Genomic DNA, 24366 nt, shown 5'->3' on the forward strand with positions numbered 1-24366 from the left:
GTACACCATCAGGTGGAAGCATATAAAGAGATTCACCTAGAGATCCGTACAAAAATGCTGTATTCACATTGTGGTGACTAACGTGAAGATTCTCTTCTGCAGCAAGCTTGAGCATAAGCCTAATGCTCTCATACCTCATGGTGGGTGAGTAGGTCTCGTGATAGTCTTCACCTGGTACCTGTGAAAAACCTCTGGCTACCAATCTGGCTTTGTGTCTGACTATCTTGCCATTTTGATCTGTCTTCGCTTTGAAGACCCATTTGCTTCCAAGCAGTTTCATTCCTGGAACTACTGGAACAAGCTCCCATGCTTTGTTCCTTTCTAAGGAATCAAGCTCAGCCTTCATGGCATTTAACCATGGCTCAGCATCCTTTGAATCCAAATCCTGGATTTCTTGGAAACTTGAAGGTTCAAATACCTTCTTGGAGCTTTTAACAGCTGCTACTGCTGTCTTAGCAAACTCATCAGCAAATCTCTTTGGAGGTCTGCCCTTTGTGGCTCTCTGAGACCTGCGAATTAGCCTTAAGTCTTCAACACTCTCCTCTTCCTTCTTAGGAGAAAAGTGACCTATTGTGAACAATGGTTCCTCCAATTCTTGATCAGAGCTTTCAGAGGGTCGCATAGAGGCTTTCGCACTCTTGAAATCCTCTGAATCACCCGATTCAGTCTCAGACTCAGAATCAGGACCTTCATCAGTGGGTGTGGGTTGTTGCGGCAGCTGTGGCTGTTGCTGCTGCTGTTGCCTATCCTCAGTCTCATCACTGTCATCAGGATAACATTGGAAAATTCCCACATTCTCCCCCCCACTTGGCATTGTACTCAACACTTCTTGTGAGCCTAATTGTCTTAGAGTCAGTCATCATTATTCTGTAAGAACCTTTCTGATAACCTAGAAAGATACCATGCAATCCACGCTTGCCTAACTTGGAGCTTTGTGGTGTGTGAACCCACATGTCAGAACCAAAAATTCTCATGTGTTTGATGTAAGGCTTCTTGCCAAACATCTTCTCATAGGGGGTACAACCAATCGCTGAAGATAACCTGCGATTATAACTGTAAACAAAACACGAGAGAGATTCGGCCCAATAACTCTCTGGAAGATTGGCATCATGCAGCAAGGTTTTTAACCCTTGAAGCAATGTCTGATTTGCCCTCTCGCAAAATCCAGTCTGCCATGGCGAACAAGGACTAGACAAATCATGTTGAATTCCTTTCTCAGTCAGAAAAGCTTCAAATTGCTGAGAAGTGAATTCCCCCCCACGATCCGTGAAAAGAGTCTTTATCTTCTTACCATGCACATTTTCCAACCAAGCACAGAATTCCTTGAACCTTGGAAAAGCCTCTGATTTCTGCTCGAGATTGTACACATAAATATACCTGGAAAATGCATCAATGAGAACCATGAAGTACCTGTTTCCACCCAAAGAGGGCGATAGTGGACCAACCAAATCAGCATGCACTACCTGGTGTGGTTCTGTAGCTTGCCTACTAGACACCTTACCTTTCACAGCCATTTTCACCTTGTTTGCTGTGCATGCCTTACACTTCATGTGGTACCTGCAGGGTTTAATAGACATACCTTCAACCAAGGCAGGCATTTTAGATACTGCCTCAAAATGTAAATGACCAAATTTCCTGTGAAAATCATGAATGCATCCTGCATGCAAACTTTTGTTAGAACCTGCAATGCAACAAGTTTCATCCTGCACATTATCATCAAAATACAAAACAAACAAACGATCAACATATTCAGCATGCAATACATAATCATTTATCTTTGTGATGGTGCACTTCTTGTTCTTGAAGGAAACGTCAATTTTCCGTTCATTCAGCTGCGCAACGCTGAGTAGATTGTGTGCAGCATCTGGAACGTAGAGCACATTGTATATTGACAAGTCCAAACTGTGAAGAACAACAGTTCTGTAGCCTTGACTGGGGATCGTGTGGTCATCCGCCTGGTGAATCGCACCTTCCTGCGGTGTAAAAGACATGAACAGTCGCTTGTTGTTGCATAAGTGGTGGGTCGCTGCTGAATCAACCACAAAGAAAGATCTAGACGTCTTCTGGACCTTTGCAACCTTTGGAGTGAAACGTGAGACCATCGCCTTGTGCTGTGTTGTCCTGGACACCGGACCTTTGCCTTTGCCTTTTCCACGCGATGAGCCTTCGCTGCGTTGCTCTGTCTTGGCCCTGGGAAATCTGCATTCCCTCTTCATATGGCCTAGACGTCCACACGAGTAGCATTTCACTGCCTTCAAAGCTTTGGCGCCATCTGGTTGTTCCACTGCATTCCGGGATGACGTCTGTGAAGACTCCCCCTTACCCATGCAGCTAGCACCCCGGCGGTCTGCTTCATTCTGAATCACGGCAGTAACATGGGCTACTGTGATCTGAGCAGTTGGCTGAACAGCAATCTGAGTGGCAACGGACTCCCAACTTGAACCCAAAGAATGTAGTATCATGAAGGAATACACAGCCTCTGGAAAGGTGAGTCCTCTCTGTTGCAGCTCATGTCTCAGATTCTGCATCTCCATCAAGTGAGCACGCACATCTGCACCTTCAGCAAGTGCCATATCATGCACCTTGGCATAGTAGAACAAAGAAGCACCAGCTTCTGTTCTTAAATGAGAATCTCTCAAAGTGTCCCAAATTTCTCTGGCTGAGGTCTTATCACGCAACAGACAGAGCTCTTCTGGGGATACTATCAATGTAAGAGTTCCCCTTGCTTTGGAATCCTTAGCTGCCCATTCATCTGTTATTGGAGCTGGGGGGTTGTCTGTAATAACTGTAAACAGACCTTCTTTTCGCAGAAGAGCGTCTGCGTAGAGCACCCAGTTCGCGTAATTCTTCTTATTGAGCTTTGGAATCCCAAAAGCATCAGCCAGTCTTGCATTAGCCATCATTGCTGCTTTAATCAAGCTGCGTCTGTGTACAGCTGCTTCATTCCAAAAGCACTTTTAAAAGTACTTTCGGTTTTCAAGCCTCCCAAGCCTGTGAGCCTGTGCCGAGGCAAACGGCTTTAAAAGTTCAAAGTCCAGCCATAAAGCCATTAATTAGGAGCTGGCAGGCTGCCCGGAGCAATAAGCACATACCTCTCATCAATCTTCTTGACGCGCAGAGCAGATATCGTCCGATCCGTCCCTCTGCCTCTGCCGGCATTCCGATCCTCTGTTTCTCTGATCCTCTGCCAGCAGCCATTCTTCAGCCTGATTCCGTATTTCTGGGCCCATAACCAAAAATGTGAGATTTTGACCAGCTTCTGCCCATCTGAAGCTGATACAGGCTCATCTTATCTTGAGCCCAAACAGAGTAGTCCACACAGCAGAAGGATAAGCAGTATGTGCCACATTCTTAACTTTATTTACACTTCTATGCTGAGAGAATCCAAACATGCATCTTGCCTCTGTGAGAGCAGAGAAGCAACACCTCTCGGAAACAAAGAACACCGAGAGAACAGTGAAAAACAGGAAACCAGTGTACGTCACATCCAGTCTCCCATTCCCGTGGGAACCCAACAGTAACTCTGACTGTGGAATGCAAAACAATGTCTTGTGACTGCAGTTGCTGCTCAGTGAGGGAAATAGAAACCAACAATAAGAACTCCCCTCTAGATTTGTGTAGGGTTTCCTCCTTAGCCTTTTCTTCTCCCAAAGATATCGTGCAAGGCAGTGGGGGTTTATTAGCAGTTTTCATTCTCCTAGATGGGCTCCCTTCTCAGGTTGATGAGCCCCATCTGCCCCTCACTTCCTTCTATAACACATGCAGAAACTGCCTTTTTGACCATTGGACCCATTATTAGTCTTCTCTGCTCATCCCACCGGAAGCTATCTTTGCATGCAGGAGAAGTACCTAATTCACTGAGGGCTTGAGACTTAAGGTACTACAGTGGTGCCTCGCAAGACGAAATTAATTCGTTCCGCGAGTCTTTTCGTCTTGCGATGTTTTTCGTCTTGCGAAGCACGGTCAGTCGCAACTGCACCTCTTCAAGCGGTTTTAAGAAAAAGGAAACAAACTCGCAAGACGTTTTTGTCTTGCGAAGCAAGCCCATAGGGAAAATCGTCTTGCGAAGCAACTCAAAAAACGAAATACTCTTTCGTCTTGCAAGTTTTTCGTCTTCCGAGGCATTCGTCTTGCGAGGTACCACTGTACCCCTCTTCTAGCACCCTATGCACCCCAAACTCTGCTTATGGATTTACACACACACATTTCAACACATCTAAAAACAACCATATACCCTCATGGCTAATAATGGCAAGGTTGCCCCGGTCAGTATGTTTCAGACATCAAAAGCATACCCTCCAACATTTCTCTGATGAAAATAGAGACGTCCCATTCCATAATGATAATTTTTCTATTTATACCCCACACATCTTCTTGGGTTGCCCCAGCACTCTGGGCAGCTTCCAACATCTATAAAAGCATAATAAAGCATTAAACATAAAAAACTTCCTTATACAGGATTACCTTCAGACGGCTCAGGGGTTGCATAACTCCAGACCTGGGGTTGGCAAGGTTTACCCCGCCTGGGCCGATTCACTCCAGTGGAGATCCCTCCGTGGGCTGGATCGCGTGCACCCACGATTTCTGGCATCTGCGTCTGTGCAGACATGATTTCCAGCATCTGTGCATGTGTAGACGTGATTCCTGGCACCGCAGAAGCGAGTCGTTGTGCCGGTTTAGTGCAGCATGCAGGGACTCGCCAAGCGGACGGCTCGGATCGGGGCAGCTCGTGGGCCAGTTAAATGACCCCCGTGGACTGCTTGTGGCCCATGGGCCCTAGGTTGCTGACCCCTGCTCCATACCCTCCAACAGTTATTCAATGAAAATAGGGACATCCTACCATACCCTGCAACGTTGCTCCAAAGAAAATAGGTAAAAGTAAAGGGACCCCTGACCATTCCAAAGAAAATAGGGACACCCTAAAGAAAAGTGGAATCAAATCAGAAAACAGGACGGCTTCTCTAAATCAGGGATGTCCCTGGAAAATAGGGACACTTGGAGGGTCTGCAAAACCTGGGAACTGGACTAGGGTCCAACTCTACAATTCAGGTTGTTTTACAAAGGAAGGTGACTTTATAATTTTTTAAAAGTGCAGCACTGGCTCCCTTCCTTGCTTGGGGAAAGATATGCAGGGATGAGTTCTGAACAAAACAATGGAAACACCGAAAGTTTCTAAAAAAAATGAGGCCCCCAACCGTATACAAAATCTGACTTCTTTTTTACCGCAGTCCTCTGCACAGTTAAAACAAAGCAAAGAACTGCATTCTGAGTTCCACTGATTTCAACGTATCACTAGCAACTCTTGTTAACTTTGGCTTAACGATGAGGAAATTTCTAAGAGAAGATGGAGTTTGTCAGTGACACTCTCCAGCATCTGTCTCATTATACATTTTTATTATTTTCTCCAAGGCCTTTAAAATAAAATCCCATCAACACAGTGCTATTCACAGCTAAGAACAGGAGGGTTTTAAGGCAATTTGCTTATTTGACTCCCCCCCCCCCCGTGTTTGGCTCCCCTTGAGGCTGCGGAAGGTTAAAATATATTCTCATCACTTCTTTTTTTCTTTTCACAGTATGCAACAGGACACAATTTGCAAGGCAGAATCATGGACATGCATTTCCTCCAATATGAGACTGTCAGATAACTCAGATCATCACCAGAAATGTGCGCACATTTAAAATGCTTTCACACATGCAAACACACACACTGTTGCACATTCGGGCTCCCTCTGAGATGGTGCTGGTGACCACATGCGAGTGTCCAATTATTTCCCCTGGAAGGCTGGTTTGTCTCCTTCCCTGCTGATGGGGAAAACCATTTAGAAATATGGAACTTTAGGCCGTCATTCTGTGCTACAATTTCAACGGCAACAAGAACATGCTGTAAGGTGGAAGAGTTTAAGTTACATTCAGGACAGAATTAAGTGTGCATGTGTGTTTTTCAAATGGCCTTTTTAATTAGCATTGATGATTATTTGTGCTCCTGTTGGTATCAGGGTGTTTATATGAGATCCTGTTTTCCATACTGTTTGTGGTAGCCAAAGATTTCAGGCAGACATGCTGTTTTGTTTCTGACTGGTGCATGCCCTGTAGCTTCTGGCTGAAATTTTTCATACCACAAAGCATTCAAGGGCGGGGTAGGGGGGTTCCTGCTTTCGTTGCGCTATAGCACAAGAGTGGTCCTTCAGGCAGCAAACAATAAAGTGGTAACATTGAGGGAGCACTGTGGAACAACTAATAAAGTAGAATAATGTGTGGACCATCCAGTGTAAATCCATTGTGAATGCGCTGTTATTGTATCAATGACATGTTGCAGAATACATCCACCTACTCCCCCACCCCCTCAAAAGCAAAAGCTCAGGAATTTGAATCAAGTATTGTCCTGTATTATAGAGCTTCACATAGTGATGTGTAACACTGAGGTATTGAAGCCAAGGTTTTATATAACATACTATGTTATTTAACAGATGGCATTCTCATAAAGCTTGGACACACACACAAAAATCTAAAAGAAGTTAAAGTGTGCAATGGAAAGGGAGGAGAGATTTTAAGATGGCTGCCAGACTCAAACCACAGTGGATGTCAAGTAGGGACCTAGTCAACATTCTGCTACCCAGCTCCAACCAAAGAAGAAAACTGCCGAGATTCTAACCAAGGAAGGCTCCATATACCAAAAGACCAGAAGGGGTCAGCCCTTGGAAAATGTTCCAGGTCAGACCTGCTGGCTGAGGTGCAAACTTCATTTCTCTTCAGTCGGGTCCTTACAATATGTATAGGAATCAAACCCTTATTGTGGTGTCATCTAACCCTTTGGAATAATCTCTACAGTGGTACAGTACCTTGGGTCTCAAACGCCTTGGTTCCCAAACGCCAAAAACCCGGAAGTAAGTGCTCCTGTTTTCAAACGTTTTTCAGAAGCCAAACGTCTGATGTGGCTGTCGGCTATTGTTTCCGGGGCGCCTGCACCAATCAGAAGCTGTGCCTTGGTTTTTGAACATTTTGGAAGTCAAATGGACTTCTGGAACGGATTAAGTTTGGCTCTTTTGTTTTTGCTATTTATTTTCCTTTTTTGTTTTTGAGGCTTTTTCGGTTAGTTGGTTTTTGTGACTGTGTGGAACCCAGTTCAGCTATTGATTGATTGATTGATTGATTGATTGTGCGACTGCGGAAATGGATAAAAGCCCCCCATCCAAATAATGACTATCAATGCAGGTAAAAAAATAATAATAATTTTAATCATCTACAGTACAGTCTTATTTATTTTATAGAACAGTACATTGATTATTGAAAACAAAAAAAAAATTTTCCTTTCAGTAGCACCTTAAAGACCAACTAAGTTAGTTCTTGGTATGAGCTTTCGTGTGCATGCACACTTCTTCAGATATGTGTATTCTTCAGATACGTGTATCTGAAGAAGTGTGCATGCACACGAAAGCTCATACCAAGAACTAACTTAGTTGGTCTTTAAGGTGCTACTGGAAGGAAAAAAAATTTTTTGTTTTATCTGTAATTGATTATTGATTTATTGATTATTGCTTTATTGATTATTCCTCCTCAGGAAAAGCCCCCAAGAGCCGCACACACGCTCCATGTGGCTCTTTAAAGGGAGCGCTGACAGAGCCTCCCGCCTGCATTAGCTCCATAAGACGCACACACATTTCCCCATACTTTTTAGGAGGGGAAAAGTGTGTCTTATAGAGCGAAAAATACGGTACTCCCAGCATGAGAATAATCAGTACAGGCAATGTGAGATTTAAGGAGCTGATTTAAGAAGCAAGACAGCGGCTAATCCACTAGGTTCTTCTGCCGATGTCAAATTAGAGATAAAATTAAAAGTGGCAATGTCCAAAATCAAACCAGCAAGCCTTATGGTGCCCGTCTGACCTCCCCTCTCTCCTGCCTCCTGGGGGAAAAAATGGGACCAAGGCTGACAAGTCTATGGGCATTCAGCAGTTTATCCCTATTTATCCCTCTTTAAATCGCTTAATCCTATAAGGAACTTGTGCAGTCTTCTTCCAGTTTAGATTTTCAACACTCTTAAGGGAAGGGGTTATAATTAGAAGCAATGTAATTTATCAGACAACACAGCCATCTATTCTAATTGGAAAAGTCCCGTTGGCATAACTGTGTGCTGCCACAATCTATGCTTCATCCTCTAGAAATATGAGCTCCCGGCTGAAAAGTTTCTTTCAGTTCTGGCTCTGGCAGTGGCAATTTTCAGTCTGAGATTCCATGGCCTTCTTCCTGTCATTATCAGGGCCGTATGGGAGGGACCCATTTCCAGATGAAGTTGGCGAATGCTCTTGGCTGCTCGGATAGAAGCAGCCAGCTAGTTTATACAGGTCTTCCATTCTGAAATATGCAGTTCATTTGGCCAGATAGGATTGATAAGAATCAATGGCCTGTTTCTCAGTTAATAAACAGCATGCAAAGAGGAGGAGGTTCTGCCAGCGTATCTTGTTTACGAGAGAGAGAGAGAAATGCTTGGCGTCATATGTGAAATCGGAAATGAGCTCATCCTTTGATTGTTTTCACATCAAGGAATTAGCTCTTGTTGTTGAGGGACTGGGCAGGAGAGCTTGTCTTCAAAAGTCCTTGGTATGACGGAGTGATTTGGTTATATAATATATAGGGTGAATGTAAAAAGTGCTTTCATTTTCACAATAAAACCGATTGTAATTCCAAATCTGAACAAACTGTTGGGAAGAAAAGTTTCCCTTGCTTGGTTTCAACATTTTTGGAAAGGAACCTTGAATGATTAACAGAGGCCCTGTATCACTGACCGCACAGCAGCGCTTTAGGATTCATTTGCTATCCTGAAGGGCACATCTGTAGGGTAGAAAGTGGAACTTTCAACAAATCGTTCTGAACCATGCTGCCCTCTGAAAAGTCTTCCCACTAGTGATAGCGAAACCCATCAGAAATGGCTCAGGAACTAATGCCTCAGAATTCCCTTAGACACTCCTGAGTGAATTCTGGACTAGCCTTCTAGAGTATCAGTTTCCTTTCTCCATCCCTTTATAACTTTTGCCCAAACCTACAAATTTATTAGAAGAATTATGAGGGGTGGGGGGTAGACAGAAGCAGCCAAGGGAGCTGTTTCTAAAATTTCTCTGTTATGCTTGTTTATTATGTCATTTCTAGACTGCACCATTCCTCCAGGATAGGAGCACAGAATGGTTCACCACATGGAATCTGGAACATAAAACAAAATATTATATATTTGGAGTAAACTTGAAGAAGAATTCCCTAATGGTACAAGCTGTTCAACAGAGCAGCAGCAAATGTTGTCTTGGAAGATGGTGCACGATTACGATGCAGTGCTCGTGAATTTCCTGATATCTCCACATGCATTCATATTTCCTGCATTGGCAGGATTTGGCCTAGATCAGGGTTTCCCAAGCTTGTGCCTCCAGCTGTTTTGGACTACAATTCCCATCATCCCTGACCACTAGTCTTGCTAGGTAGGGATGATGGGAGTTGTAGTCCAAAAAACAGTTGGAGACCCAAGTTTGGGAAACCCTGGCCAAGACTCTCAGATCATCAAATGAGGTCTTTCTCTGTGTGTTCCTCCACACTTGGCCTATACAATCTCTAAATGCACACAGACTCTACAAATCATATATACAGGAGACGGTACAGTTGACTGAGTGAACAGCAGAATGATCCTGTTCTCTCTATATGCATTCACCATATGCATGATGTTTAAATGAACAAGACTTGTAATGATGACCACTACATACCATTCAACATTTATCCGATGAAAATAGGGATGTCCTATTCAATAATGATGCGGGTGGCGCTGTAGGTTAAACCACAGAGCCTAGGACTTGCCGATCAGAAGGTCGGCAGTTCGAATCCCCACAACGGGGTGAGCTCCCATTGCTCGGTCCCTGCTCCTGCCAACCTAGCATTTCGAAAGCACGTCAAAGTGCAAGTAGATAAATAGGTACCTCTCCAGCGGGAAGGTAAACAGCGTTTCCGTGCGCTGCTCTGGTTCACCAGAAGCAGCTTAGTCATGCTGGCCACATGACCCGGAAGCTGTACGCCGGCTCCCTCGGCCAATAAAGCAAGATGAGCGCCGCAACCCCAAAGTTGGCCACGACTGGACCTAATGGTCAGGGGTCCCTTTACCTTTTTATTCAATAATGATAATAATAACTATTATTATTATTATTATTATTATTATTATTATTATTATTATTTCCACCCATCTTGGCTTCCAACATATATAAAAACATAATAAGATGTTAAACGTTAAAAAACTTCCCTATACAGGTCTGCCTTCAGATGTCTTCTAGAGGTTGTATAGTTACTTATCTCCTTGGCTTGGGGAGTCACATAACTCCATACCCTCCAACATTTCTCCAATGAAAATAGAGACCTCCTAAGGAAAATCTGAACATTCATCGGAGCAAATCAAAAACCAGGATGGCTTCCATAAATCCAGGACTGTCGCTGGAAAATAGGGGCACTTGGAGAGTCTGTCACCCATATTCTGGAACACTCTGGGAGTGGAAATGCTAGACACTAGTCTTATCGTATTCACATAAGAAAACAGGAATAAAGGCTTTTCCTGACTCCTCGACCTCATAATATTTCTCACAGGCCCATTTCTTATTACAGCAGAAAAGCGATTGCCACCAAAACAATTAAGTGTGGGTTCTTCTCCAAGTTTCCATGTGACCGAGACACATTTAATCACACCAGCAAAGTATTGCATTACTGGTACTGGATAGCACTAAGGTTATGTAAACATAGTGCTAAGGATAAAATCTAGGTGTTCTGGGTTTTTCCGAAAGAAAAATCATCTGGAAAGGTTCTTAATGCAAGTGAAAGCAAGGAATAACAAGTTTAGGAGACATTTTTCTGCTGTCTTTGGACTATTCATGCACGTACATTTTGATGTGGTGTCTTTAATGTGGCCCAGTCCTCCTGTGGTGAGCGCAGCAAATCAGTTTCACGTGGGGAGGCATCTGAATCGACCCCCGTATGAAAATGACAGAACGTATACCCAGAAAATAAGTTCGAAAAGTTGCTTATGCGTCTTACAAGAATGAACATCTGTAGTCATGCATATCCTGCACTATTTGAATATTGGCAAGCAGAGTAGCTCAGTGATTCGAGTGTTGGACTAGCGACCCAGGTTTAGAATAAAATTAAAGGTCAAGGCAGGCTTACCTAAACTCCAACTTTAGCAGGAGTCATAAGCAGTACAAGAGAACTGATTCTGCCACGCTAAGAGAATGACTTCTCACAAGCACCCCCTCCCTCATGGTGATAAAAATCATTTCTAGTCCTGCTTAATGGTAGGCCTGGGAGAAGCTCCCAGCTCTCCATAGATTAGTGAAACTGCACACCTAAATAATATACACATTAAGAAAACACCAGATTGCTTTCGTCCTATGGACTGATACGTCAAGATTTCAGGCGCTGTGGCATATTCGAAGTTTCCTCTCTCACTCGCATTCTATGGAGTTCCTATAAACTGCTTTCCTTCCTTTTTGACAGCCAGTCTAAACCCAGGAACTGGCCGGTCCGGATGGCTGTGTTTGTATTGCCCAGAGGCTCCCCGCCCTGGCAAACTGCCACTCACTCTCCTGAGGAACTTTGCCTCACCCCGCCTGTAAAGAAACACCGAGCTTTCCCTCGTCTGAATTGTTTGCTCTTTGATTTCCTATCTGATGCTGCGTCAGCACTCAGCTACACAACCAAACAATATTTCCAAAATGTTTCTGAAAAATTCGCTCTCCATGCCACTCCATCACAACCCAAAAGTGTCTCACAAGGCCCCAATGTCTGTCACAAGTTTAGTGGGAGCTTTATTAGCCCCTTGACAGCGGCTTCCCTCTTTCAATGTTATAAACGAGAGAGCTGGCTTTCAAATGGGTCACGTGTGTTTTTCTTTTTGGGGGGAGGGTACAATAAACCCAGAAGCTGGTTAACTGAGGTATTAAATTAACAGTTCAGAAAACTGGACAACAGAATAGGCTGCCAAGGTTTGCTTTCCTCCAAGGACTAGAGGGAGAAAAAACCCTGCTTGCCACTACTGCAGGGATAACTAATACAGTGGTACCTTGGGTTACATACTCTTCAGGTTACATATGCTTCAAGTTACAGACTCCGCTAACCCAGAAATATTACCTCGGGTTAAGAACTTTGCTTCAGGATGAGAACAGAAATCGCGTGGTGGTGGTGCGGCAGCAGCAGGAGGCCCCATTAGCTAAAGTGGTGCTTCAGGTTAAGAACAGTTTCAGGTTAAGAACGGACCTCCAGAACGAATTAAGTTCTTAACCCGAGGTACCACTGTATGGGGCCTTCCAGGTTGTTGTTTTTACTGTAGCTCCCATCTGTCCCAGCTAGAATGGGCTATAGCCATGGATTCTGGGAGCTGAATCCATACAACATACTGTTCCCTTTCTAAATCATCCCACTTAGATCCATTACTCATTATATACCCACCACCAACCACCCCACTCACTGAATATAGAATATCATTTATTACGGCCATAGGCCCATACAGGTAAAAACAACACATAAATAACAGCTTGTGCCGTAAGGAGAAAAAAAAGCAATCGCTAAAACACTACTATAACAATAAAATACTATAAAATGGAAAGGCATACTACGCCTTAATTAGCTTGTAGAGCTCCTTGGCGTCGCTTTTGGGAAAGGACAGCAACTAGGAACCTAGCCACCTTCAGGGTCGTGTGGGTATCCTTGTCCTGCAAGATTTGGGCAAGGTGGAATTTTGGTGGGGTACCCTCTAGTTTCTGTATGATTGATCCCAACAAATTTGCCCGTAGCACATTAAACAATGTGAAGGGGGTCATTTAACTATCTCATGAAATTGCTTTTTAAAAAATGATAACGGATTACAGAGAAGTTTCAGGATACCAGAATTAGAAGCTTTTCCTGGTTTGGGGATAAATAATTGGCTAAAGGTAAAGGTAAAAGGACCCCTGACCATTAGGTCCAGTCATAGCCGACTCTGTGGTTGCGGCGCTCATCTCGCTTTATTGGCCAAGGGAGCCAGCGTACAGCTTCCAGGTCATGTGGCCAGCATGACTAACCTGCTTCTGGCGAACCAGAGCAGCACACGGAAACGCTGTTTACCTTCCCACCAGAGCAGTACCTATTTATCTACTTGTACTTTGATATGCTTTCGAAATGCTAGGTTGGCAGGAGCAGGGACCGAGCAACGGGAGCTCACCCTGTCGCAGGGGTTCGAACCGCCGACCTTCTGATCAGCAAGCCCTAGGCTCTGTGGTTTAACCCACAGCGCCACCCGCGTCCCAAAATAATAATAATAAATAATAATAAAATAATAATAATAAAATAATTGGCTAAGGAGCCATTAAAAGGGGGGGAGTAGGAAACGTAACCACATGCAAGCCTCACCAAAGGGGGGGGGGTGTGTGAAATACATGTAATCTGGACTGAACCAAGAAATAGTAACTAAGAAGGCCACAATACTGGCAATGGGCAATTGGCTGCCAACAAGGCCCATATTTTGAAAACAATGAATCTTGTGGTGTCTTTGCCACCAGTTGTTGCCTAAAACTGGTCATGCAAATGAATCCGCTATCTTGAAATCTGAAGGTTTGCTTTTTTCCTTTTATAGCCGTGATCAAACAGGGCTGCCAAGATTGCATTTACATTTATATTAATGAATTGTTCTCTGTGTTTGCAGTCATTCTTAGAAAGCCCGGCAAGTGACAGCTGCCAGAAATACGAGACTATACCAACCCCATTGTATTCAAAGCAAGCTCTCTGCATGGTATCACACCTTTCAACACCTGCAACCATACTTAAGGTTTTATCTCAGTAAGAAAACAGGCAAAGCGCAGTTAACAACTTTTCCTGACGGTGACACTGGGCAGTTGTACTTGAGCTGTTAAGTCTAGAGGGCTGTAGAGGCAAACGGCCTGTTTCCAAAATGTCTCCCAGGAAAATGAAGCCAGAATCCGGTAGAAAATTATTTCACCTGCCTTTCCATGCTCAGTCTGTGTTTTAGAATACTGTTGCCATGCTAGCCCTGGCAACTGGACCATCTTTTGTAGGTAGCAGCAATCAGACACATTGCCTGTGTTCACATGTACAGTGGTACCTCGGGTTACATACGCTTCAGGTTACATACGCTTCAGGTTACAGACTCCGCTAACCCAGAAATAGTACCTCGGGTTAAGAACTTTGCTTCAGGATGAGAACAAAAATCGTGCTCCGGTGGCACGGTGGCAGCAGGAGGCCCCATTAGCTAAAGTAGTGCTTCAGGTTAAGAACAGTTTCAGGTTAAGAACGGACCTCCGGAATGAATTAAGTACTTAACCTGAGGTACCACTGTACTGCTAAACCATGGTTTAGCATTACAACAGTTACTGCAGCTAACACACTCCCTTCTCCTTTTCCAACATGGTCACAAGGAAGAGTTTGGAAGCTTCACTTACCCAGATTTTTGTTGTTGTTGTTAACCTTAACTATGGTCTGTTGAAACAAGCCAGGTTTGTAAGCTGGCTTGTTTCAAAAAACCATAGTTAACAATAACCAAAAATTGGCCAGGCTCAGACATAACAACAAATTGTGGTTAATTTAAAACTGAAGGGAAATCTTCCAAACTCTGAGATTCCCATGCTGGAGGGGGCTGGAGAGGGAGAAGGGCAGGAGTGTAAGGCTCACTTCAGCTCATCCTCGAAATGCTAAACCATAACAGCATTTTGGATAAATGAGGCCATTGTCACACACAGAAAGAGAGACAGTTGACTTAAATGTTTATGATAAAGGTAGGTATCTCGGCATTTTCAGAGTTGAAGTACATTTGAAATACAGAAAAGAATCACACTTCAATTCATTCACACTTTCTGAAATAATATGTGAACCAGAACACAACCAACCTTGAAAATTTACAGTTCTCTGAATATTGCAATGCAGTTCTATAGCCAATCATATGTACAAAAATGTATATGCTAGGGTTGCTATATTTCAAAAAGTAACAACCAGGACTCCCTGAAAGTTGTTAAGCTTTTTTAAAAACAACACTAGAACATTTTTTTGATTGACTTAATATATTCATATTCCACCTTTCTTCCAAATTGGGATTCAAAGTGGCTTACAACATATTTTGAAGTTGCAGGAAAATACATTTATTAGTGAACATGTATGTAGTATATTAGGAGGAAATGCTCTGCAAAAATGAAGCAGATTCATAGAATTGTAGAGACCACAAGATTCATCTAGTCCAACCACCGGAAATGCAGGACTGACAGCTTATACCCATTAAAATGTGTATGTTGGACAAGCTTGCATACAAAAATGTGTGCATTAGGAGAAATTTATGTGAAAATGCTGATGGATTTTCATGGGAACATGAAAGCAAACTGGTGTGAAAATGTGGAGAACTGTAATTTAAAATTATTTTATATTGCAAATATAAACAATTACAAGCAAACATAAACCGAAATCACTCAATAAAATAAACCCAGCTGCATTTTGACCTTAAGGTCTTTCTCCGTGATCACTAATGCACACAGTTTGGCATGTACACAGTACATAAATGCAAAGTATTTCGGACAATTGGAACAAACAATGAAAAAAATATCTCCATAAGCCAAAAGTAGCAACACCAAACAAAGGCTAGTTCTCATAGTCCATAGCGCTAACAAGTCAATATTGATTTTGGGGGGATACAATTCTTCCTTGTGGTTCTTTACCTGGGCCACTTTTAGATACATATTCCAATTTGAAGGGCAACTTATGGCTTTGCTTGAGTTCCAGTTCTGGTTTACAAACACACATAGGTGGCACTCCATGCCATCTTTGCCTAAATGCCGTCTTAGACCATCTTTGTATAAACACCACTTTCTAGCTTTCAAGTTTTGCTTGGTGCCTTCCTTAAGCAGCTGTCCTGCTGTCAAACTGGCAGGGGCTGCAAAGGCTGAAGCCAACAGGAGTGAAATTAACAAACCCAGAGTGAAATGAAGAATGGCAAGCTGAAATGAACATGCTCCTTGACAAGATGACAGCTAATTACCCGGTCTCAGCAGTAACCAAAGCAGGCAGAACCCAAAAACAACCATAGAAAAGGAAGAAGTGCAGCTGAAAAACAGCTCCTTTGGCTGAAGAGGGTGGAAAACAAACAGCCTTTAAACAACACTTAGTAACTGACCTGAGTTTCGAAGGAGGCGGAGAACAAAATCACAGGAACATTTAGGCAGGAACAACCAGCTGCACAAATATAAGATGGGGGAAACCTTGCGTACATGTGAAAAGGATCTAGACCACAAACTTAGCACGAGTCAACAGTGTGATGCAGCATAAAAAACCAACCTAATGCTATTCTAGGATGCATCAACAGAAGTGCAGTGGTACCTCGGGATAAGTACTTAATTCGTTCTGGAGGTCTGTTCTTAACCTGAAACTGTTCTTAACCTGAAGCACCACTTTAGCTAATGGGGCCTCCCTCTGCCGCCGTGCCGCCAGAGCACGATTTCAGTTCTCATCCAGAAGCAAAGTTCTTAACCCGATGTAATATTTCTGGGTTAGTGGAGTCTGTAACCTGAAGCATCTGTAACCCAAGGTACCACTGTATAGTGTCCAGATCAAGGGAACTAGCAGTACCACTCTATTCTGCCTTGGTCAGACCATACCTCGACTATTGTGTCCAATTCGGGGCACCACAATTTAAGAAAGATGCTGACAAGCTGGAATGTGTGCAGAGGAGGGCGACCCAGACAATCAAGGGTCTGGAAACTGAGCCTTATGAGGAACAGTTGAAGGAACTGGGTATGTTTAGCCTGGAAAAGAGGAGACTGAGAGGAGATATGACAGCCATCTTCAAAATATCTGAAGGGCTGTCACATGGAAGATTGAGCAAGCTTGTTTTCTCCTGCTCTGGAGGGTAGGATTCAAACAAAAGGATCAAGGTTACAAGGTTACAAAAAGGAGATTCCAACTAAACATCAGGAAGAACCCTCTAACAGGAAGAGCTGTTGGACAGTGGAACAGTCCTTCCTCTTGGAAGGTGGTGAACTCTCCTTCCTTGGAGGTTTTTAAGCAGAGGTTGGATAGCCATCTGCCGTGGATGCTTTAGTTGAGATTCCTGCATTGCAGGGCGTTGGGATAGATGAACCTCAGGGTCCTTTCCAAATCTACAACTCTATGATTCTATGATCTCCCCAGGATTTCAAGCAATGGTCTTTCCCAGACCTACCTGGAGATGTCAGAGATCAAAGCCAGCACCACTGAGCTACTGAGAGCTTCATGCTTGTGTTTGGCCATCTCATGGAGACAACCAAATGTTAGCCCCATGCCGTGGGATCACACCCTGCTGAAGCAACTCCCATGCTGCTGGGTATGTGTGTGAAGATCATCTTGTCTGTATAACAAACTGAATGCTGGGGACTTGTGTTCGGTGAATCTTCTACTGGCTGTGGCCATGAGCAATAAGAACATGCTTTAAACTATGGATGCAGAGTCCCATGGACTGCAAGAAGATCAAACGTATCCATTCTTAAGGAAATCAGCCCTGAGTGCTCACTGGAAGGACAGACCGTGAAGCTGAGGCTCCAATACTTTGGCCACCTCATGAGAAGAGAAGACTCCCTGGAAAAGACCCTGATGTTGGGAAAGATGGCGGGCACAAGGAGAAGGGGACGACAGAGGACGAGATGGTTGGATGGCGTTCTTGAAGCTACCAGCATGAGTTTGACCAAACTGCGGGAGGCTGTGGAAGACAGAAGTGCCTGGCGTGCTCTGGTCCATGGGGTCACGAAGAGTTGGACACGACTAAACAACTAAAGAACAACATGGATGCTTGAGGAAGTCAGTCTACGCAGATTCCAAGACAAACTGACCTGATCTGAACCATTTGGGCTTCATCCTGTCTGCCACTAGCACATAACCCCCAAAAAGTTGTCCAGAATGGAATGTTCCCTCTGGTTTGAAAAACATTGCCCACCCCTGACCTAGAGGTATCATGGGGAGATGGAATGATTGTTAAACCAGCATAAATCTGCCCATAAATGGGGATAAGAAGGGAGAGCTGAACTCAGCTCCCCACTGGGAGCTTGCTGGGTAGTCTGGTGCTAACATTCTCCCAGGTCTCTCCAATCCAAATCCAATTCTACACTGCCAGTGAAAATGTCCAGAATGGAAATGACCGTTTCTTAAGTTTTCCATCGTGCCAGGGTAGGATGAGTCTTCCCCATTAAATCTCTGTTCCTTCTTGGTTGCATTCTATTATCTTTGAATGCAGGACATGAGATATCTAGTTTCATTTTTCATGGGTTTCATGGGTTTTGAACAGCTTTCCCATGATAAAACCCCTTGTAGCTGGCAGGGAATCCAGGTGTTCAGGTGTGCCTTCCCTTGATCTCCCGCTGAATCTTATCAAAATGCTCAAGAATTTTAATTGCAGCCTCTTCCAGGAAAGGAGTTGGTTGCACAAGACCTCCCAATTAACTCTAATCCCACAACTCGCATTGACCAGTATGCCACTGAGTCCCACCTGAAAAAAACCTGGTGATATGGAAGTGCTGCAAGTCTGCATCCCCAATCACGAGCAAGGAAGCTGTGCTTTTAAGTCCCACTGGAGTCATGGGAACAAATTAGCTGTGATCTCCTGAAGTCTTGATGATTTCAGTTGTGTTTTTCTGGACTGAGGGCCTAAGAAGTTTCAGCAACTCTACTGCTTGCAAAATTGCAGCCATTGTCTGTAGGGAGAAAAGGGGTCCTTTGGGATTTAGCACTTTGATAAGACCTTTTTGGATTTCAGCTCTACAATTAGACTGTCTAAATCTGCAATGCCATATAGCATATCAAGTGCCATTTCAGAGTAATTCCCCCTCCTGTCTCCTAAAAAAAGACAGATCCAGCATTGGTACACAATAAAACCTAGCCAGCAGCACTGACCTTAACATGTATCAATGTTGTTATTATAGTACAGGTAAAAAAGAGAAAGGATTGTCTTTCCCTCACGTATCACATCCATTTATAAGAGATTTGTTTGGGACTGAAGACAACTGTGCTTTCCACATATACACTGTAAAAGGCTTCTAATTTCAGTCTTCCAGCCAACACTCCTTTTGTGTACCATTCACATGCTGAAATTTAAGATTTGATTAGGGACCACTACACTAAAGGCCTATTTTACAAATGCTGTTGAACAGCATTTGTCAGATGGGAAATCTCTGCTTCATCTCATTTGGAGAAAAGCACATTAAAAAGCAAGCAGTTGTTTTTGGCTGAGCTAAAATGAACGTGGAAAGCACTGCGGCGTCGCTCTTGGTGGTTGTAAGTTGCCCAAGGCTCACTTCCATAAAGCAGCCTGCTAGACCTTCGTTTTGGTCTTGGACGTTAGCATCACATTCTCCCATAACCTTTTGGAGAGGTGAGCCATTGTCACAGCTGCCTTGTCAATACACTTGTCCAGCTCAGCATCAATGGAGAGATTCTGGCAATGGTGGAATCCACGTGGACAAAAATGTCTACCACCTCTAGCATGTGGTCACCAGTACTGATGCATGGAGTGCTGGCGACGTCCTGACCCAAGCTATTGGTCTTCGTCAGGCTGATGGTAAGGCCAAATTCCATCAGAACTAGGCAATAATTGCCCAGCATCCAACTTTAGGAGTCACCGGCCAGCTCCATGCAGTTCTAGATGGAGCTGATTGCCTGCTTTCTGTGTGTGTTATGCCTCAGTATCAAACCAAACCTGTCACCAGAATGCACACAGATCTCTCCATGGGATCGCGGGTCTCCCAGCTGGTAGTATGTACGAAGCCGAATACAAGAGCTTGCCTGCAATTATACCTTGCTAGTTAGTATAATATTGTCTGCCTGGGTGTCTTGGAACAAGATCACACACTTTTGCTAATGTACATTGCATTTTGAAATTCTAGAAATGTTAGCATATTCAGAGTGAAATATTGGGTAGCATAAAACTGTGCAGAGTTAAGACCGCTCAATGTGAAAATGTCGTTTCTAGAGAATAAGGAAAGCATATAGTTTTAAGACCATCTTGCAATAATTCCTTGGCAGGACATAGCTCAATACCCTGTGGAAATGGTTTGTCCATATGGCTTTTTCAGTGCCGTGTGATAAACCCCTTGTTCACTTAATGTAAAACAAATGTACCTATTTTCTTCCATCATTCTTCACTTCTGCTGTGCAGACAATGTGCTTCACATGCTGTACTAAACAATCCCAGTGCCTATCACCATATACCAAAATTATGTAAATTGACCATGTTTTCCTTCCAGTTGCATCTACTTATTTCAATTGCAGGTTTGCGAAATTCTTGCTGGATTACTGCCTCTTGTGTCTCAACAACAAACGAACAAAACACAACAAGCCCATGCCCAGCTGCAGCTGCTTGGGAAATTGTGAATTTTCCACTGAATAGTCACACCTCAAAATTCAAAATTGATGCAGTTGTACCTCGGAAGTCGAACGGAATCCATTCCGGAAGTCCGTTCGACTTCCAAAACGTTCTGAAACCAAGGTGCAGCTTCCGATTGGCTGCAGGAAGCTCCTGCAGCCAATCAGAAGCCGCGGAAGCCCCATCAGACTTTCGGGTTCCAAAGAACGTTCACAAACCGGAACACTCACTTCCAGGTTTGCAGTGTTCAAGAGCCAAAACATTCGACTCGCAAGGCATTCAACTTACAAGGTACGAGTGTATTATATAGTCAAATTATTCAAACATGTTAGCTGCTTTGAACACTCTGTCATTGATGACAGGCAGGACATAAAACCTGTAAGCAGATAAAGTTAATTAATCGTTTAAATGTTAATATTTAGATGTAATCCAGGTAAGATGGAAATGCTGCAGGGATGAAATCTGCTGATCTGGGAGGAAAGGTATGACTGGTGTTATTTGGGGCTGCACTTCACAGAATCACTTTAAAATCTGCTGATAGTATAAGTTGTTCTGAGACTTCTGGTGAAGAGTGGGGTATAAATTCCTAAAATGAATAAATATCAGAGCTAAAGTGCACCACTTTTGGAGGGTAGAGCAATCAACACTAGATTAGTGTTTCCTTCAACACTCATGTAGGAAAGTAGTCTAGAGAGCCACTATTTAGGGACATTCTTCAGTTTAGCACAAAGTATTTTTCTTTAAGTAAGGATGGCAAATGCTTTTAAACTATACCCTGCCTTTTGAGCAATATATATATATATATACACACACACAGGAACAGCAGACTTTAAACTTGTTGTGATTGCTTCTTCCACACCTGTCCTGGAAGGCTTAGAAGACACACTCTTCAGGAAACTAGACAAAAACTTTATTGTCTTCCAAACAAGAACAGCAACAGGGAACTCCTGACTTGACTGAGATTCCACAAAGTAAAGTGCCATCTAGTGACCAAACCACATAATGACACTATCCACACAACCCCCTAAACCTGAAATGTTACTCTTGTATTGCAAACTACTGTGATGTGATAAGTTATTGCTGCACGAAACATTGGATATCCATCACTTTTTTCCAGACACTAGGAACTTACCTCACTAGGGTGCGTTCACAAGACTCACTTTAACCACACACAAAATGAGACCATTGTGGTGACTTTCTTTGAAATAAATTCAGAAATCATGTGAATGGGTGATTTCTAGGATTTGTTTCTTTGTTTCCGGAGAGCTTGTGAAGATTGGTGCAGCCTTCCAGGAATCTGGGGCAGGCATGCGATAATTCATTGCTCTCACATCCTGGTCTGTAGCTTCCTTCCAAATGAGATTTCCGGGATGGAAAGTTAGCAGCTCCAGTGTGTGACAAGTTTGTAACCCTAGCTCCTCCCTCAGCTGTAATTGTCTAATGCCAGAGTGGGCCGCTGAGCAATAGCAAGAGCTGCCTGCGTATCATCTTTAAATGTGGGGTGTGAAACAGTTGGAAGGTCTGTTTTTAAATGTGTAACCTGAAACACTGGAAACCAGAACTCACAGTGGGGCTTAGCAACAAAATCAACAATATAGAGATAGTTTATGACATGTGATCACCAGAGCAGCAACAAGGTTGCTTAAATATAGATCTAGTAAGTATTAGAATATTTCTGAGAAGTGCACATCAAGCCTGAGACAGATGCTGCTAATAAGTTGAGAGCTTTAGACATTTATTTTTACTTTTAACTGCTCGGCTATATTTATCTGAAAGATTTACCGCTACATTCTTGACATATAGGTATGCTAGTCACTTTCTGCTGTCTAGACGGGACAATATATATAAAACTGGAGAAGATAAGAGGTTTGGGAGTGGAGGAGAGAGGAGAGAGGCGCTCTTTAGGACTCTTCCTCCACAAACAAACATAAGGCAGCGGATGACGTGATTTTCCTCTCTTTCGATTTTAATAGCTTTTTTTGTGACTCCCTCAAGTTCTGATACATACACATGGCCTGCCAAGATGGGGATGAATCATATGCTCATTTCAGCTTGCTATATGTGCTTGAGGCTGTGCGCATGACAGCATTCCGCCAGCCTGGAGGCAAGGTTGTGAAGTTCTCATTTCCCATGATACAAGTGTAGTCAAGGTTACAGTATCGTAAAGCATTGCACATGGGGCTGCCCTTGAAGGCAGCTTGGAAACATCACATTGGTACCAAATGCTGCTGCCTAACTGGTGACATTATCACGCCTTCTGATAGTGAACTCAAAGAAGTCCTCAGAGAAGATAGAGAAGTCCTCCAGTGGGTCTGGAGCTACAAGTGGACCACAGGGAAACAAGAGGGAGGTATCAGCATGCCTGGGCAAATCTCAGGCTATGTGGAAGTACCAAAAAAAGGGGGGAACCCCAAGGGAGGAAAACTCCTGTACTCATACATGAAGACTGAGGACTGTGTATGAATTGTTTTCAGAAGTTTGGGGGAGTTGATTGCCAGTTGGAAAACCCAGCCTGGGTGGGAGGAGAGAAGAGTGAACTGCTTAAATAAACATTTACAATTTTATTTACAGAAAATAAGAAGTATAACAATGTGATAGCATAGTATTATATACAGACAGCAAAATGTATCATTTGATGTAATAAACCAGAAATAAGGGAAATTGATGAAGGAAGTCAACAGGTTTCACCTGAAGCAGCTTAGTCATGCTGGCCACATGACCCGGAAGCTGTATGCCGGCTCCCTTGGCCAGTAAAGTGAGATGAGCACCGCAACCCCAGAGTCGTCCGCGACTGAACCAAATGGTCAGGGGTCCCTTTACCTTTAGAAATAGATAAATCAATAAAAGATTGTGTCCGAAGTCTGCATCATGCATAGGAGCCTACTGAAACAGGTCAATGGCCCATCTTGTCCAGCATTCTGTTCTCACAGTGGCCAACCATGGGAAAGCCACAAGCAGCTCCCAAGCACAACAGCACCCTCCTTCCTATGGGTTCCAGCAACTGTTAATTGGCATTATTGTTTTGAAACCTGGAAGTTTCAGGGAGGTCAACAATGACACACAAAAACACGGATCCAATTCATAGCAGAATGTTGGACGAGCTGACCTTAGAGGTCCCTCCCAACTCTTTAAAAAAAAAAAGACTCGTAATAATTATTTATAATTTACATCAAGCTTTCTTTTTCCTTGTCTTCCGAATTTAGCTAATCCCTCTCATACATAATAAGTGAAACCCAACCCGGCTCAAACTGACACTTTGCTGGGACACTTTGTGCTCGCCTGGCAAAATTACAATTTTTTTTTTTCAGAATGTCTGCTCGTTGAATATGAGGTGCGACATGAGTGCACATTTATCTGTGTCACCTATGCCTCCCGCCTCGGTATATTATAAAGGCGCATATTGTAATGGAGAGAAGATGCCAAGAATATAGTCATGACAGCAGAGGGAACGCCAAAGTGGATAGCCCTTCTGGGAACGTCACTGTCCATGGGGTAGACAGCAAGATGGCTTAGATCCACCTTCCATTCTCTTCACCTAATCTGTGCCAACCATTAACTCAGTTCTTGGCTCTTATTCATGAGAGCTGTTCAGTTTGCTTTTCTATTCATCTCCGTGTGCCATGACTCTCTCCTGGGTCAACTCCAGTGTAAATCAGGCCTAAGCATGTTTGCATCACTTGAGTAATTGCTATACCATACTCATGCCGTTCTGTGTCCAGCCCTCCGTCATCTTAGCAGGCCTTCCAGACAAAATTCAAGGCGTTGTTTATGATCTAGAAAGGCTTTCGTGCTTTGGCCTAAGTTCTCTCTGCCATCGTTCTGTCACTCCAGCTCAATTCTCCGACTGCCACACTTACGTTGCTAAAATGGCATTTCCCACACATAAGAGGAAGACTCAGGAACAGTGGCGTAGTGTGGGTTGCCAGTGACCAGGGCTGTACAGAGGGAGGGGGTTGGAGGGAGGGAAATGGATAGAGTACGCATGCGCATTC

The 24366-nt window shown here is 43.5% G+C and overlaps 1 long non-coding RNA gene across 2 annotated transcripts in view; it reads right to left on the bottom strand.

Moving 5' to 3' along the window:
• The window catches only part of LOC310758880, an 88122-nt gene extending 66262 nt beyond the window's left edge, over nt 1–21860 (bottom strand). For both annotated transcript variants that reach the window (XR_014546044.1, XR_014546045.1), the window contains exons 1-2: nt 21507–21860; nt 16163–16221 (exon numbers count right to left, since the gene is read on the bottom strand). This is a non-coding gene — a long non-coding RNA (uncharacterized lncRNA). The remainder of the gene's footprint in view (nt 1–16162; nt 16222–21506) is intronic.
• Between the last annotated feature and the right edge of the window lie 2506 nt (nt 21861–24366).

This window comes from Podarcis filfolensis, assembly GCF_964270895.1.
Source record: "Podarcis filfolensis genome assembly, chromosome: 3".
Classification (NCBI taxonomy): domain Eukaryota; kingdom Metazoa; phylum Chordata; class Lepidosauria; order Squamata; family Lacertidae; genus Podarcis; species Podarcis filfolensis.